Below are 13,707 nucleotides of genomic sequence, written 5' to 3' on the forward strand. Positions count from 1 at the left end.
GGAAAAGCATCTTCCATTCGCTATTTAAGTGCATAGATCTATTTTTCCCCCTGCCCCTGTTTCCAGACAGGTGCATGATAATGGTTCATTCTAAATCAAAACAAAATGTCACACATACATTATTCAGCATATGTAAAGAGAAGATTAAATTAAAAATAGTCTGATGGGTGACCACATTAGCCGATCACTAATTATATTATAATTACTTGTGAATGATGCCCATTTTTTGTTGTTGCGACTTTTCATATCATAGTGCCACACCTCATGTAGCCTAGCCCATAGGCCTATATGTTTTGATAAGATTTGTATCACAACTAAAGTGTCCAATAACTTTTTAAAATTAAGCACATTAAATCACCTTCATAATGGGTGTAGAGCCTAACTAGCATACATATGCAATGCGGGAGTTTCACGTTTGGAGAAAATAATTTTCACCATAAAAATGCACCTTTTTAATAAAAGCATTACATGCATAATCACATTTGGGGACACTTTTTATGATGATGGTGTTTTCCTGTTAATGGGACAGTCACGCTTATAACCTATTGCTGTGTGCACATTGCTGTGCTTATAATGTGAAGAAATAGCCTGATAGTTCATCAACATGAAGCTAAACGTTCTGATCTGTTGCGTTAGCCTCATTGTGTAAAAAGAGGGTTTTGGATGCTAGTGATTGTATTAATTTGGGATCTCTCTGCATCCCACAACTGTCTCAGACTATGTTTGGAATATTTATTTCTCGCACAGAATAGGTCAACTTTTGTACTTAATGTGGGATAGTAGATTGACATAGGCTAGTGCTTTTGATGTTCGTTAGGCCTACTGATCTTGTTGACTGATGAAAATGAAATGTGGACAGATCTTCCAATATCTGCGTGCGCAAGTTGCGTTCCTGATGTGTCCGTTTTCCCTTGTAGCCTGTGAGAAAGACCTGATCACGTGACAGAGAGCTATGTGAGAGGTGCTTCGGAGCAGGTAGGGAGAAGGGAATTATAATGATTATATTCAGCTCAAGGCCGCAAAAGGCAAGGATTTTTTAAAGAGGCATTACGGCCACATAAAGGGGATGACGCTGGGAAATTCCAGACATTATCAAGTGTTTGTCAAACTGTGAATGAGAGACTGATGAAGTGTGTACAGCCTGCGCAAAAAAAACAAAGCAGAGCTCGTGCTTTTTAATGCGATTTTTTTACAAATAATTGTAGAGTCGCATCATGCAGCCTTACAATGTATAAAACATGGAAAAACTGTAGCCCAACATTTGTAGAACAAAGTTACATTAATAGCTTTAAATGAAGCACATAGAAGTACCTGTTTCTTTGTTGACCGCTCAACACAGAATAGTATTCTTCATACTATAAAGCAATATAAAGTAGTATAAAATAATGTCATTCTAACCAAATCTTGTCTGCTAAATGAACTAGCGTAGCCCACAGCCATATGACATAGCTGGATCAGGACCTAACATAAGGACAACTCAGAGTCTGCTGTTCTGTTCTTCTTCACATCAAGTTTCTTTAGACCTGTCTGTAATAATTCATGGATTTATTGAGAAGGTGTAGGCTATATTACATGGATTTATTGAGAAGGTGTAGGCTATATTACATGGATTTATTGAGAATGTGTAGGCTATATTACATGGATTTATTGTGAAGGTGTAGGCTATATTACATGGATTTATTGAGAAGGTGTAGGCTATATTACATGGATTTATTGTGAAGGTGTAGGCTATATTACATGGATTTATTGTGAAGGTGTAGGCTATATTACATGGATTTATTGTGAAGGTGTAGGCTATATTACATGGATTTATTGAGAAGGTGTAGGCTATATTACATGGATTTATTGAGAAGGTGTAGGCTATATTACATGGATTTATTGAGAAGGTGTAGGCTATATTACATGGATTTATTGAGAAGGTGTAGGCTATATTACATGGATTTATTGAGAAGGTGTAGGCTATATTACATGGATTTATTGTGAAGATGTTGGCTATATTACATGGATTTATTGAGAAGGTGTAGGCTATATTGCATGGATTTATTGAGAAGGTGTAGGCTATATTGCATGGATTTATTGTGAAGGTGTCGGCTATATTACATGGATTCATTTTGAAGGTGTCGGCTATATTACATGGATTTATTGAGAAGGTGTAGGCTATATTACATGGATTTATTGAGAAGGTGTAGGCTATATTACATGGATTTATTGAGAAGGTGTAGGCTATATTACATGGATTTATTGAGAAGGTGTAGGCTATATTACATGGATTTATTGTAAAGGTGTAGGCTATATTACATGGATTTATTGAGAAGGTGTAGGCTATATTACATGGATTTATTGAGAAGGTGTCGGCTATATTACATGGATTTATTGAGAAGGTGTAGGCTATATTACATGGATTTATTGAGAAGGTGTAGGCTATATTACATGGATTTATTGTGAAGGTGTCGGCTATATTACATGGATTTATTGAGAAGGTGTAGGCTATATTGCATGGATTTATTGAGAAGGTGTAGGCTATATTGCATGGATTTATTGTGAAGGTGTCGGCTATATTACATGGATTCATTTTGAAGGTGTCGGCTATATTACATGGATTTATTGAGAAGGTGTAGGCTATATTACATGGATTTATTGAGAAGGTGTCGGCTATATTACATGGATTTATTGAGAAGGTGTAGGCTATATTACATGGATTTATTGAGAAGGTGTAGGCTATATTACATGGATTTATTGTAAAGGTGTAGGCTATATTACATGGATTTATTGAGAAGGTGTAGGCTATATTACATGGATTTATTGAGAAGGTGTCGGCTATATTACATGGATTTATTGAGAAGGTGTAGGCTATATTACATGGATTTATTGAGAAGGTGTAGGCTATATTACATGGATTTATTGTGAAGGTGTAGGCTATATTACATGGATTTATTGTGAAGGTGTAGGCTATATTACATGGATTTATTGAGAAGGTGTAGGCTATATTACATGGATTTATTGAGAAGGTGTCGGCTATATTACATGGATTTATTGAGAAGTTGTAGGCTATATTACATGGATGTATTGTGAAGGTGTAGGCTATATTACATGGATTTATTGAGAAGGTGTAGGCTATATTACATGGATTTATTGAGAAGGTGTAGGCTATATTACATGGATTTATTGAGAAGGTGTCGGCTATATTACATGGATTTATTGTGAAGGTGTAGGCTATATTACATGGATTTATTGTGAAGGTGTAGGCTATATTACATGGATTTATTGAGAAGGTGTAGGCTATATTACATGGATGTATTGAGAAGGTGTCGGCTATATTACATGGATTTATTGAGAAGTTGTAGGCTATATTACATGGATTTATTGAGAAGTTGTAGGCTATATTACATGGATTTATTGAGAAGGTGTAGGCTATATTACATGGATTTATTGAGAAGGTGTAGGCTATATTACATGGATTTATTGAGAAGGTGTCGGCTATATTACATGGATTTATTGAGAAGGTGTCGGCTATATTACATGGATTTATTGAGAAGGTGTCGGCTATATTACATGGATTTATTGAGAAGGTGTCGGCTATATTAGATGGATTTATTAGACTTTTTAAAAATGTAGATGTTCCAAAGGTCTGCATTAGTGGCTTGTAGGCTGTGTGTGGAAGCTAGAAGATGCTAAATGTGTTAATGTTAATTAACGGTCAATTACCGTGAGACCGGCAGTTATTTGCTTGACCATCACCGCTACAGCCCTATATGTGACTACCTGCTGCAATACTGTACTGGTGTTGTGTGTGTCCCTTAACAGATAAAGACATGGAGTGCAATCATCCAAAAAGGTTCAATAATGATCCAGTCCTATGGCAGTAACAAGACAAGGTGTTTTCCACAGAAGAACAGGCAAACACAGTTTTAATCACAGTTCGCCAAGAACATTGATTGACAACAGGCGGTGATTGATCCGGTCGGTAATGAGCAGTAACTACGACATCAGTCCATTTATAGAGTGTTCTTGATCACAGTAATTAGATTAGATGCACAGCGTCTGCCACAAACCTAGGCTACCCTCGTCAATAGCTTCCATGCTTCCTATAGTGTACCACACCAGCCTGGCTCAGCCTGGCTCTCCCTCCTCTTAAGGCCATTACCACCGAGCAAATCAAAGCACATCAGCTACACAGCAGCAGGCCTGATGGCTGCATCTCCCCCACATTCTAATCATGGTGAAAGTCATTCCTCATCAAGCCCCTGAGGTGGGCACGTGCCTGGCACACACAAACACACAGATCCATAGGGAGCCTGGCTCTGTGTGTGTGCTCGTGTTAAGCTAGGTCAGACACTAGCTTGAGGGAGGCAATACAAAGGCTTAGTGGAGGACTTGGTGTGTGTGCATTTTCTCTTCCTCTCTCCCTCCTAGTAAAGGGTGTCTTGCAGTTTTGACGTGGTTTGGGATTAAAGCAGTACTTGCTGCTATCAACGACTGGTTTGGCTGCAACTTCTGAGGGAGGATGGAAGGAGTGATGGAGGGGGTTGTGGGATCTGGATGAGTCATGTAATTGCTCGCTGAACAGCATGAGGTCTGAAACATGTTGGGGTGCTCATCTTCTACAGCATGAGGTCTAAAACATGTTGGGGTGCTCATCTTCTGCAGCTTGAAGTCAATAATCATTTTTGTAGCTTTCTAGTTCAGACTCAGAAATTGCGTTGTATTGCAGGTTTTAACAAAACCACAGTTATTCTATTCTTTGCTAAAGATAAGTCTTTGTAGAGTTCTCATAAGGTAATATGGGTTTCTGTGTTATTCAAAGCAAAGCAAAGCTCCATTTTCATTCAGTTACAATTTGCCTGTGTTTGTGAATTTCCCACCTAGGAGTTCCCTTCTATTCTACTCTCCCAACTAGGAGTTCCCTTCTATTCTACTCTCCCACCTAGGAGTTCCATTCTATTCTACTCTCCCACCTAGGAGTTCCATTCTACTCTACCACCTAGAAGTTCCATTCTATTCTCCCACCTAGGAGTTCCCTTCTATTCAACTCTCCCACCTAAGAGTTCCATTCTATTCTACTCTCCCACCTAGAAGTTCCATTCTACTCTCCCACCTAGGAGTTCCCTTCTATTCTACTCTCCCACCTAGAAGTTCCATTCTACTCTCCCACCAAGAAGTTCCATTCTATTCTCCCACCTAGGAGTTCCATTCTACTCTCCCACCTAGGAGTTCCATTCTACTCTCCCACCTAGGAGTTCCATTCTACTCTCCCACCTAGGAGTTCCCTTCTATTCTACTCTCCCACCTAGAAGTTCCATTCTACTCTCCCACCAAGAAGTTCCATTCTATTCTCCCACCTAGGAGTTCCATTCTATTCTACTCTCCCACCTAAGAGTTCCCTTCTATTCTACCCACCTAGGAGTTCCATTCTATTCTAATCTCCCACCTAAGAGTTCCATTCTATTCTACTCTCCCACCTAAGAGTTCCCTTCTATTCTACTCTCCCACCTAGGAGTTCCATTCTACTCTCCCACCTAGGAGTTCCATTCTATTCTACTCTCCCACCTAAGAGTTCCCTTCTATTCTACTCTCCCACCTAGGAGTTCCATTCTATTCTACTCTCCCATCAAAGAGTTCCATTCTATTCTACTCTCCCACCTAGGAGTTCCATTCTATTCTCCCACCTAGGAGTTCCATTCTATTCTACTCTCCCACCTAGGAGTTCCATTCTATTCTACTCTCCCAACTAGGAGTTCCATTCTATTCTACTCTCCCATCTAGGAGTTCCATTCTATTATACTCTCCCACCTAGGAGTTCTATTCTACTCACCCACCTAGGAGTTCCATTCTACTCTCCCACCTAGGAGTTCCATTCTATTCTACTCTCCCACCTAGAAGTTCCATTCTATTCTTCCACCTAGGAGTTCCATTCTACTCTCCCACCTAGGAGTTCCATTTTATTCTCCCACCTAGGAGTTCCATTCTACTCTCCCACCTAGGAGTTCCATTCTACTCTCCCACCTAGGAGTTCCATTCTACTCTCCCACCTAGGAGTTCCATTCTATTCTCCCACCTAGGAGTTCCATTCTATTCTACTCTCCCACCTAGGAGTTCCATTCTATTATACTCTCCCACCTAAGAGTTCCCTTCTATTCTACTCTCCCACCTGGGAGTTCCATTCTACTCTCCCACCTAGAAGTTCCATTCTATTCTCCCACCTAGGAGTTCCATTCTATTCTACTCTCCCACCTAGGAGTTCCATTCTATTCTACTCTCCCACCTAGGAGTTCCATTCTATTCTACTCTCCCACCTAAGAGTTCCCTTCTATTCTACTCTCCCACCTAGGAGTTCCATTCTATTCTCCCACCTAGGAGTTCCATTCTATTCTACTCTCCCACCTAAGAGTTCCATTCTATTCTACTCTCCCACCTAGGAGTTCCATTCTATTCTACTCTCCAAACTAGGAGTTCCATTCTATTCTACTCTCCCACCTAGGAGTTCCATTCTATTATACTCTCCCACCTAGGAGTTCTATTCTACTCTCCCACCTAGGAGTTCCATTCTACTCTCCCACCTAGGAGTTCCATTCTATTCTACTCTCCCACCTATAAGTTCCATTCTATTCTCCCACCTAGGAGTTCCATTCTACTCTCCCACCTAGGAGTTCCATTCTATTCTACTCTCCCACCTAGGAGTTCCATTCTATTCTCCCACCTAGGAGTTCCATTCTACTCTCCCACCTAGGAGTTCCATTCTATTCTACTCTCCCACCTAAGAGTTCCATTCTATTCTACTCTCCCACCTAAGAGTTCCCTTCTATTCTACTCTCCCACCTAGGAGTTCCATTCTACTCTCCCACCTAGGAGTTCCATTCTATTCTACTCTCCCACATAGGAGTTCCATTCTATTCTCCCACCTAGGAGTTCCATTCTACTCTCCCACCTAGGAGTTCCATTCTACTCTCCCTCCTAGGAGTTCCATTCTATTCTCCCACCTAGGAGTTCCATTCTATTCTACTCTCCCACCTAAGAGTTCTCTTCTATTCTACTCGCCCACCTAGGAGTTCCATTCTACTCTCCCACCTAGGAGTTCCATTCTATTCTACTCTCCCACCTAAGAGTTCCCTTCTATTCTACCCACCTAGGAGTTCCATTCTATTCTACTCTCCCACCTAAGAGTTCCATTCTATTCTACTCTCCCACCTAAGAGTTCCCGTCTATTCTACTCTCCCACCTAGGAGTTCCATTCTACTCTCCCACCTAGGAGTTTCATTCTATTCTACTCTCCCACCTAAGAGTTCCCTTCTATTCTACTCTCCCACTTAGGAGTTCCATTCTATTCTACTCTCCCACCTAAGAGTTCCATTCTATTCTACTCTCCCACCTAGGAGTTCCATTCTATTCTACTCTCCCACCTAGGAGTTCCATTCTATTCTACTCTCCCACCTAGGAGTTCCATTCTATTCTACTCTCCCACCTAAGAGTTCCCTTCTATTCTACTCTCCCACCTAGGAGTTCCATTCTACTCTCCCACCTAGAAATTCCATTCTATTCTCCCACCTAGGAGTTCCATTCTATTCTACTCTCCCACCTAGGAGTTCCATTCTATTCTACTCTCCCAACTAGGAGTTCCATTCTATTCTACTCTCCCACCTAGGAGTTCCATTCTATTATACTCTCCCACCTAGGAGTTATATTCTACTCACCCACCTAGGAGTTCCATTCTACTCTCCCACCTAGGAGTTCCATTCTATTCTACTCTCCCACCTAGAAGTTCCATTCTATTCTTCCACCTAGGAGTTCCATTCTACTCTCCCACCTAGGAGTTCCATTCTATTCTACTCTCCCACCTAGGAGTTCCATTCTATTCTCCCACCTAGGAGTTCCATTCTACTCTCCCACCTAGGAGTTCCATTCTACTCTCCCACCTAGGAGTTCCATTCTACTCTCCCACCTAGGAGTTGCATTCTATTCTCCCACCTAGGAGTTCCATTCTATTCTACTCTCCCACCTAGGAGTTCCATTCTATTCTACTCTCCCACCTAAGAGTTCCCTTCTATTCTACTCTCCCACCAAGGTGTTCCATTCTACTCTCCCACCTAGAAGTTCCATTCTATTCTCCCACCTAGGAGTTCCATTCTATTCTACTCTCCCACCTAGGAGTTCCATTCTATTCTACTCTCCCACCTAGGAGTTCCATTCTATTCTACTCTCCCACCTAAGAGTTCCATTCTATTCTACTCTCCCACCTAGGAGTTCCATTCTATTCTCCCACCTAGGAGTTCCATTCTATTCTACTCTCCCACCTAGGAGTTCCATTCCATTCTACTCTCCCACCGAGAAGTTCCATTCTATTCTACTCTCCCACCTAGGAGTTCCATTCTATTCTCCCACCTAGGAGTTCCATTCTACTCTACCACCTAGGAGTTCCATTCTACTCTCCCTCCTAGGAGTTCCATTCTATTCTCCCACCTAGGAGTTCCATTCTATTCTACTCTCCCACCTAAGAGTTCTCTTCTATTCTACTCGCCCACCTAGGAGTTCCATTCTACTCTCCCACCTAGGAGTTCCATTCTATTCTACTCTCCCAACTAAGAGTTCCCTTCTATTCTACCCACCTAGGAGTTCCATTCTATTCTACTCTCCCACCTAAGAGTTCCATTCTATTCTACTCTCACCCACCTAAGAGTTCCCTTCTATTCTACTCTCCCACCTAAGAGTTCCATTCTACTCTCCCACCTAGGAGTTCCATTCTATTCTACTCTCCCACATAGGAGTTCCATTCTATTCTCCCACCTAGGAGTTCCATTCAACTCTCCCACCTAGGAGTTCCATTCTACTCTCCCTCCTAGGAGTTCCATTCTATTCTCCCACCTAGGAGTTCCATTCTATTCTACTCTCCCACCTAAGAGTTCTCTTCTATTCTACTCGCCCACCTAGGAGTTCCATTCTACTCTCCCACCTAGGAGTTCCATTCTATTCTACTCTCCCACCTAAGAGTTCCCTTCTATTCTACCCACCTAGGAGTTCCATTCTATTCTACTCTCCCACCTAAGAGTTCCATTCTATTCTACTCTCCCACCTAAGAGTTCCCTTCTATTCTACTCTCCCACCTAGGAGTTCCATTCTACTCTCCCACCTAGGAGTTTCATTCTATTCTACTCTCCCACCTAAGAGTTCCCTTCTATTCTACTCTCCCACTTAGGAGTTCCATTCTATTCTACTCTCCCACCTAAGAGTTCCATTCTATTCTACTCTCCCACCTAGGAGTTCCATTCTATTCTACTCTCCCACCTAGGAGTTCCATTCTATTCTACTCTCCCACCTAGGAGTTCCATTCTATTCTACTCTCCCACCTAAGAGTTCCCTTCTATTCTACTCTCCCACCTAGGAGTTCCATTCTACTCTCCCACCTAGAAATTCCATTCTATTCTCCCACCTAGGAGTTCCATTCTATTCTACTCTCCCACCTAGGAGTTCCATTCTATTCTACTCTCCCAACTAGGAGTTCCATTCTATTCTACTCTCCCACCTAGGAGTTCCATTCTATTATACTCTCCCACCTAGGAGTTATATTCTACTCACCCACCTAGGAGTTCCATTCTACTCTCCCACCTAGGAGTTCCATTCTATTCTACTCTCCCACCTAGAAGTTCCATTCTATTCTTCCACCTAGGAGTTCCATTCTACTCTCCCACCTAGGAGTTCCATTCTATTCTACTCTCCCACCTAGGAGTTCCATTCTATTCTCCCACCTAGGAGTTCCATTCTACTCTCCCACCTAGGAGTTCCATTCTACTCTCCCACCTAGGAGTTCCATTCTACTCTCCCACCTAGGAGTTCCATTCTATTCTCCCACCTAGGAGTTCCATTCTATTCTACTCTCCCACCTAGGAGTTCCATTCTATTCTACTCTCCCACCTAAGAGTTCCCTTCTATTCTACTCTCCCACCAAGGTGTTCCATTCTACTCTCCCACCTAGAAGTTCCATTCTATTCTCCCACCTAGGAGTTCCATTCTATTCTACTCTCCCACCTAGGAGTTCCATTCTATTCTACTCTCCCACCTAGGAGTTCCATTCTATTCTACTCTCCCACCTAAGAGTTCCATTCTATTCTACTCTCCCACATAGGAGTTCCATTCTATTCTCCCACCTAGGAGTTCCATTCTATTCTACTCTCCCACCTAGGAGTTCCATTCTATTCTACTCTCCCACCTAAGAGTTCCCTTCTATTCTACTCTCCCACCTAGGAGTTCCATTCTACTCTCCCACCTAGATGTTCCATTCTATTCTCCCACCTAGGAGTTCCATTCTATTCTACTCTCCCACCTAGGAGTTCCATTCTATTCTACTCTCCCAACTAGGAGTTCCATTCTATTCTACTCTCCCAACTAGGAGTTCCATTCTATTATACTCTCCCACCTAGGAGTTCTATTCTACTCTCCCACCTAGGAGTTCCATTCTACTCTCCCACCTAGGAGTTCCATTCTATTCTACTCTCCCACCTATAAGTTCCATTCTATTCTCCCACCTAGGAGTTCCATTCTACTCTCCCACCTAGGAGTTCCATTCTATTCTACTCTCCCACCTAGGAGTTCCATTCTATTCTCCCACCTAGGAGTTCCATTCTACTCTCCCACCTAGGAGTTCCATTCTACTCTCCCTCCTAGGAGTTCCATTCTATTCTCCCACCTAGGAGTTCCATTCTATTCTACTCTCCCACCTAGGAGTTCCATTCTATTCTACTCTCCCACCTAAGAGTTCCCTTCTATTCTACTCTCCCACCTAGGAGTTCCATTCTATTCTACTCTCCCACCTAGGAGTTCCATTCTATTCTACTCTCCCAACTAGGAGTTCCATTCTATTCTACTCTCCCACCTAGGAGTTCCATTATATTATACTCTCCCACCTAGGAGTTCTATTCTACTCACCCACCTAGGAGTTCCATTCTACTCTCCCACCTAGAAGTTCCATTCTATTCTTCCACCTAGGAGTTCCATTCTACTCTCCCACCTAGGAGTTCCATTCTATTCTAATCTCCCACCTAGGAGTTCCATTCTATTCTCCCACCTAGGAGTTCCATTCTACTCTCCCACCTAGGAGTTCTATTAAACTCTCCCACCTAAGAGTTCTCTTCTATTCTACTCGCCCACCTAGGAGTTCCATTCTACTCTCCCACCTAGGAGTTCCATTCTATTCTACTCACCCACCTAAGAGTTCCCTTCTATTCTACCCACCTAGGAGTTCCATTCTATTCTACTCTCCCACCTAAGAGTTCCATTCTATTCTAATCTCCCACCTAAGAGTTCCCTTCTATTCTACTCTCCCACCTAGGAGTTCCATTCTACTCTCCCACCTAGGAGTTCCATTCTATTCTACTCTCCCACCTAAGAGTTCCCTTCTATTCTAATCTCCCACTTAGGAGTTCCATTCTATTCTACTCTCCCACCTAAGAGTTCCATTCTATTCTACTCTCCCACCTAGGAGTTCCATTCTATTCTCCCACCTAGGAGTTCCATTCTATTCTACTCTCCCACCTAGAAGTTCCATTCTATTCTTCCACCTAGGAGTTCCATTCTACTCTCCCACCTAGGAGTTCCATTCTATTCTACTCTCCCACCTAGGAGTTCCATTCTATTCTCCCACCTAGGAGTTCCATTCTACTCTGACACCTAGGAGTTCCATTCTACTCTCCCACCTAGGAGTTCCATTCTACTCTCCCACCTAGGAGTTCCATTTTATTCTCCCACCTAGGAGTTCCATTCTATTCTACTCTCCCACCTAGGAGTTCCATTCTATTCTACTCTCCCACCTAAGAGTTCCCTTCTATTCTACTCTCCCACCAAGGTGTTCCATTCTATTCTCCCACCTAGGAGTTCCATTCTATTCTACTCTCCCACCTAGGAGTTCCATTCTATTCTACTCTCCCACCTAGGAGTTCCATTCTATTCTACTCTCCCACCTAAGAGTTCCATTCTATTCTACTCTCCCACATAGGAGTTCCATTCTATTCTCCCACCTAGGAGTTCCATTCTATTCTACTCTCCCACCTAGGAGTTCCATTCTATTCTACTCTCCCACCTAAGAGTTCCCTTATATTCTACTCTCCCACCTAGGAGTTCCATTCTACTCTCCCACCTAGATGTTCCATTCTATTCTCCCACCTAGGAGTTCCATTCTATTCTACTCTCCCACCTAGGAGTTCCATTCTATTCTACTCTCCCAACTAGGAGTTCCATTCTATTCTACTCTCCCAACTAGGAGTTCCATTCTATTATACTCTCCCACCTAGGAGTTCTATTCTACTCTCCCACCTAGGAGTTCCATTCTACTCTCCCACCTAGGAGTTCCATTCTATTCTACTCTCCCACCTATAAGTTCCATTCTATTCTCCCACCTAGGAGTTCCATTCTACTCTCCCACCTAGGAGTTCCATTCTATTCTACTCTCCCACCTAGGAGTTCCATTCTATTCTCCCACCTAGGAGTTCCATTCTACTCTCCCACCTAGGAGTTCCATTCTACTCTCCCTCCTAGGAGTTCCATTCTATTCTCCCACCTAGGAGTTCCATTCTATTCTACTCTCCCACCTAGGAGTTCCATTCTATTCTACTCTCCCACCTAAGAGTTCCCTTCTATTCTACTCTCCCACCTAGGAGTTCCATTCTATTCTACTCTCCCACCTAGGAGTTCCATTCTATTCTACTCTCCCAACTAGGAGTTCCATTCTATTCTACTCTCCCACCTAGGAGTTCCATTATATTATACTCTCCCACCTAGGAGTTCTATTCTACTCACCCACCTAGGAGTTCCATTCTACTCTCCCACCTAGAAGTTCCATTCTATTCTTCCACCTAGGAGTTCCATTCTACTCTCCCACCTAGGAGTTCCATTCTATTCTAATCTCCCACCTAGGAGTTCCATTCTATTCTCCCACCTAGGAGTTCCATTCTACTCTCCCACCTAGGAGTTCTATTAAACTCTCCCACCTAAGAGTTCTCTTCTATTCTACTCGCCCACCTAGGAGTTCCATTCTACTCTCCCACCTAGGAGTTCCATTCTATTCTACTCACCCACCTAAGAGTTCCCTTCTATTCTACCCACCTAGGAGTTCCATTCTATTCTACTCTCCCACCTAAGAGTTCCATTCTATTCTAATCTCCCACCTAAGAGTTCCCTTCTATTCTACTCTCCCACCTAGGAGTTCCATTCTACTCTCCCACCTAGGAGTTCCATTCTATTCTACTCTCCCACCTAAGAGTTCCATTCTATTCTACTCTCCCACCTAGGAGTTCCATTCTATTCTCCCACCTAGGAGTTCCATTCTATTCTACTCTCCCACCTAGGAGTTCCATTCTATTCTACTCTCCCACCTAAGAGTTCCCTTCTATTCTACTCTCCCACCTAGGAGTTCCATTCTACTCTCCCACCTAGATGTTCCATTCTATTCTCCCACCTAGGAGTTCCATTCTATTCTACTCTCCCACCTAGGAGTTCCATTCTATTCTACTCTCCCAACTAGGAGTTCCATTCTATTCTACTCTCCCAACTAGGAGTTCCATTCTATTATACTCTCCCACCTAGGAGTTCTATTCTACTCTCCCACCTAGGAGTTCCATTCTACTCTCCCACCTAGGAGTTCCATTCTATTCTACTCTCCCACCTATAAGTTCCATTCTATTCTCCCACCTAGGAGTTCCATTCTACTCTCCCACCTAGGAGTTC

General features: G+C 42.6%; 1 protein-coding gene across 1 annotated transcript in view; it reads right to left on the bottom strand.

The window, feature by feature from the left end:
• LOC139384817 (A disintegrin and metalloproteinase with thrombospondin motifs 7-like) overlaps positions 1-13,707 on the bottom strand; it is a 187,485-nt gene that overhangs the window by 26,394 nt on the left and 147,384 nt on the right. The window lies entirely within an intron of this gene.

Source organism: Oncorhynchus clarkii, chromosome 26 (assembly GCF_045791955.1).
Source record: "Oncorhynchus clarkii lewisi isolate Uvic-CL-2024 chromosome 26, UVic_Ocla_1.0, whole genome shotgun sequence".
Classification (NCBI taxonomy): domain Eukaryota; kingdom Metazoa; phylum Chordata; class Actinopteri; order Salmoniformes; family Salmonidae; genus Oncorhynchus; species Oncorhynchus clarkii.